Raw genomic sequence first — 4,699 nt, forward strand, 5'->3', positions numbered from 1 at the left:
TGTTGGGTCGACGGTTGGACTTGATGATCTTAGAGGTCTTTTCCAACCTTAATGATTCTATGATTCTGTGATGAGGAAGGCATTGGGGGGATCAGAGGGAAAATCCTGCTCTGCTCCTGTGCTGGCATTTTCATTATCTGTCCTGTCTGCTGTGCTTGAGTAAGATATTACTTAATTCTCTGTTTTCTGCTGACACCTGCTGGCCCTTAGCAGAAGGTCATTGTGGGCCTTGTACAAAACTTTCCTGCCTAAAAGGCTTTCACAACCTCAGAAGTTGTTATTATTTATAACTATCTCATGGGATGATGTCACTGTTAGAACCGGTCTTTGATCTCCAGGTATAGGTAACCGATTGTATCTCTCCCAGTACCCTTCCCATCCCCTTCTTGTTATTACCAGTTACAATTCATCCGTGTGCTTGGTGAGCTAAAATGCAAAGCTAAAACATGATCCGATGGAGTGTGTGGTGCGTTATAAACTGCTGTGTGACACAGACACGTGAAATCTGGGGACAGCCCTGGGAAGCTGAAGGTCTTGATTTCCTAATTTAAGGAAATTTGAGTTGGAAATAAGTAGCTCCACTGCAGTCAGTGTCACAACACTGGCATACAGCTGCAGATTTTCCAGAGAGATCAAAATGAGTGTTCTGCTCCTAGAATGCCAGTCACATCTACAAATGGTGAGCCACATACTGAAACGCCTACTCATTCCTTATCCAGGGCATTCCCAAGGTGCCTTGCAGATTAGGAACATGTAAGTAATCCATTATTTCCATAAATAATAGTTCTCTCACCAGTAATCCAAAATGAATTGCGTTATAGCCAATTACCTTTGATCATCCAGGAGACGAGTTGCAGATGGAGCCCTTCGCCATGTCGGTGTTACAGGTCTGGCTTGAGATGATGAGAAAAGAAACATTTCTATCCCAAGGTGATGGGATTTCTGAGGAACATGGGCTTGTTGAGAGTCTCGGTAGAAATGGTGAAGGCGTGAGGGCTCCCCTCCTGCCTGCGTTTTCCTGGGGCAGCGTCTGGCGCTGCTCCCTGTGCTGTAGCTGTGCAAGGACCGGTCAGCCTCGTGTCCCAGAGCCTCCCTCGCAAGCTCACGCACGCTGTGAGAATTAGCATTATATGAGGAATTAATGTTTCTATGTTGTTCTAAGTAACATCATCTGTACAATGTCATTTTCCTGAAACAGATCCTCCAGAAAGTCCAAGATAAAAGATTATGTTCTGACAAAAGGGAGAGCAATTCAAAAGGTAAATATGAGTTTTGTAAGCTTATGCATAGGGCTCAGAAAAGCCCAAGTTTAGAAAATGCTCGGGACCCTGTGAGAGAGCAGGAGGCGATGCAGAACGGGAGAGGGCAGAGGGGACAAGTCGGGCAGCAGGAGCACAAGGAAAGCTCAGTCCAGCACAGGTTGTCTTCCCTCTCTCCCCCTTTCCTACTGAATTGCCGAACACTTATTTTGCGGGGATGGGAGACGAGGGGGACCACAAGCCGTGGGCTCGCTTACCCTTCCCATTGTCCTGGTTTCATCTGGGATAGAGTTAATTTTCTTCCTAGTAGCTGGTATAGTGCTGTTAGTGATTAAATCATGACACCCATGTGACAGGAGAGACTACTATGCTGTGTCTTGGTTGCAAGAACCTTTTTTACGTAGGGGGCAATAACAGAGGGTCCGGACTTTACAGAAAAGGACTGACTCCACCTAAATTTGATGACTTTTGAGGCCTTTCTAGTTGGCAGGGGGTTCATATCCATTCCGTCCCTCTGTCAACGACAGCACAGGCAGACTGCCTATATATTGATATGGCAATTTTAAGCAACAAGATGAAGTTTGGTTAGGGGAGATTCATTAACACTTCTCAATGTGTCACTAGGGTGTTTGTGATTCACTGCATGATACCACAGCCTCTTAGGACTGTGCAGAGAGTATGTCCCACCCTGCCCATGTTAATGTGCCAGGCCCCTGAGAGCACTAATTGCCCTGACGGGGCTTATGTGGGGTCCCCACCCACACACCCTCCACCCCTTGGCGCGGGAGCTGCATTTAAGCTGAGGCTGTTTGTTTTGATCCTTGTTTGAGCTGCAGTGGGTGTATGGTGGACTTGGGCTTGTAGCTCTTGACGTCCTGGCTGTGGACCTGCTGTGTGACTGTGGACTTACCTGAGGATCTGGATTGTGGTTTCTCCTGATTGGTGCCACCAGACCTGCTCCGCTCCTCTCATTTGGGTCCCATGGGGCCGTGCTGCTTGTGGTGAGCTCTCTACCCACGACTGCCTTGCTGTCACCTTTGGCTTCTGGCTTACTGTGGTGGTGCACCCCTGCTCTTGCTGCTCCCTAATTTGCTAAGGTGTTTTAGGCCCTGAGCTGAGCACTGCATAGGCTGACTTTCAGCCTGCTCAGGACTTCTCTCGTAGGTTACCCTGTGGTTCAAGGCTGACCTCCAAACCCTGCAGGACCTTACGGCTACAGCAGGAGGTCACAGTGCTGCAGGCTTCTGTGGCCCCTTCAGTGGGGATTAGGAGTTTGAGCTTAAATGCAGCTCCTTAAATGCAATGGGTGGAGGCCCCAGATGAGGCTGGTCAGGGCACTTGGAGCTTTGGACCCTGACATCATGTTTGGCGGGATCTCTTGGCAGCCTTTAAATCCATGCGGGATGTAGCATGAGTAATGAAGCAAGCTGTAATTTTGCCCTAAATTAAGTCCCTCCTTCCTGGTTTCAAAGAATGAAACCACAGGAGGTGGTGTGGACATAGTCTGTCGGATCTTTATGAAATGTTGAAGGCCATAAGCTACAGGTGGGATTTAACTTCCACCAGAATTACTGAAGAGCTAGAAGCAGGAAATTTTCATGATGGTTCCTGTCTCTTAGGATAAACTCGCGTTATCTGATTTATGTTGAGGGGAGTGGAGATCTGCTTGTTTTGCAAGGACTGGGTTAGGTTAAACCTCAAAGACCTGGGGACTCGCAGGAACATACATGACCTCCCTGCAGAGCATGTGTTCTCCACAGCGTGCCCCCAAGTTACAAGAGTTGCAGGATGACTAATTCCTATATGTCAAAACAGGCAGAATCCCTGCCTGAGGCTCCCTTTGTTCCCCAAAACATGAGGCCTGGCCTTACAAAAGACTTGCTTGGAGTCTGCTGTGAACACATGACAAGAAGCCCCTGCCCTGGCTGCGGAGGGGTGGGGTGGGAGTGGAGATTGGAGGAGGCTCCTCAGAGAGGTGCTGACAAATGTTGAGAGCGGTACAGGTGAGATCCTCTGGGGATTGTCAGAGACTTCCTTCCCTCGGACTCCTGAGATTGACTGCGGAGTAGCTGAACTGTCTCCCTTCTGTCCTGTGTTAGTTCCCAGGAACCCCATCTGCAGGTGTTACAGCAGCATCGGCACCTGGCTCTTCCTCAGTAACATTTTTAATGGGACGAACAAAAGGTGTATCCAACAGCCCTTCGGCCCTACCTGTCATTCTGGGACAGCCGCAGCTGGGTGTTCCCACGATCGAGGGCAAGAGAGATGGTTCCCAAAGCTCAGCCAGGAGACTGCCCATCGCTGTCACTGCTTCAACGTAGATAACAACAACTCAAATATCTGGGCACCTTTACAGAAGGCAAACAAGATGGAGGCTATTCCCCGTGAAGCGACACGTAGGCAGAGTCCAGCACAAGAGCAAAGGGACCCAGAGCGCTACTGGATCAGGGAGCAGCCCTGTGGGCATTGTAAAGCTGAGAGGATCCGGCAGTGGCTGTTCCAGCACTTCTTCAAACCTGTGTCACCTCTTCCTTAGAAGAGGATGTCTAGCGAGCCTGTCCGAGGAGAAGGGTCTAGCTGCGATACTTCGTTAGAAGAGGATGTCTAGTGAGCCTGTCCGAGGAGAAGGGTCTAGCTGCAGAGTTGAGCTCCTCTAAGTTCCTGTTCACCCAAGGCTTTTTTCTGCTCCTACCACTTGCTTTCGTGTGAATCTTGCTGCAACCTTAATTTGCTTGAAGCACTGGCTGGCTGGATCTGTATGAAACCATCCCAACTGAAGATTGGGGGAATGCTAGTAACTTCAATAAAGAATATATTTAAACTAGCTGGCTTATATCTAGAAGTGTGTAACTTGTATATAAGAGCGAATTTATAGCATGGCCTTGGCCTAGTCTATCAGAGAGAACTTGTTGCATAGCAGGCAGGACCCAGAGCCTGCGTGCTGTCACCAGAGTGATTATTTCACCTGCTTATTTCACCAGAGTGGTTATTTGTTCAAAATAATCACTCAAATTGAGTATTTTTGCTGGAGCGAGGTCTCTCAGCTGGCTGCCTCTTTGTAACAAGGAGCAGGCTACTAGAAATCTATCAGAGGAAAACCCGTGGCCAAGAGTCTACTGGTAGAGCTCCTCACCCCCAGCGAGAGCTGGGGTGACGGTCAGTTTGACTCTGTTTTCCTCTATCTAGAAAAATGTGTAAAAGGACACCAAGGAGCTTTGTGGGCAAAGCTTTGAAAACTGCTCCTCCCTTACAGGCTTGAATGTGTCAGTGGAAAATATTTTTTTTGGGGTGAAATTGGCCTCCTATCTGTTGGTTGTCTTGAAAGCTCTGATAAATGTGAGAACGTAGTCACATGGAATACAGATATGTTTTATCTGAAAAAGGGTTTCTTAACGAGTCCTGTATAAATTCACCTTTGCTAGGCTGAGTTGAACTTCACA

The sequence above is a fragment of the Aptenodytes forsteri genome, unplaced genomic scaffold (genome assembly GCF_000699145.1).
Source record: "Aptenodytes forsteri isolate BGI_AS27 unplaced genomic scaffold, ASM69914v1 Scaffold310, whole genome shotgun sequence".
Taxonomy (NCBI): domain Eukaryota; kingdom Metazoa; phylum Chordata; class Aves; order Sphenisciformes; family Spheniscidae; genus Aptenodytes; species Aptenodytes forsteri.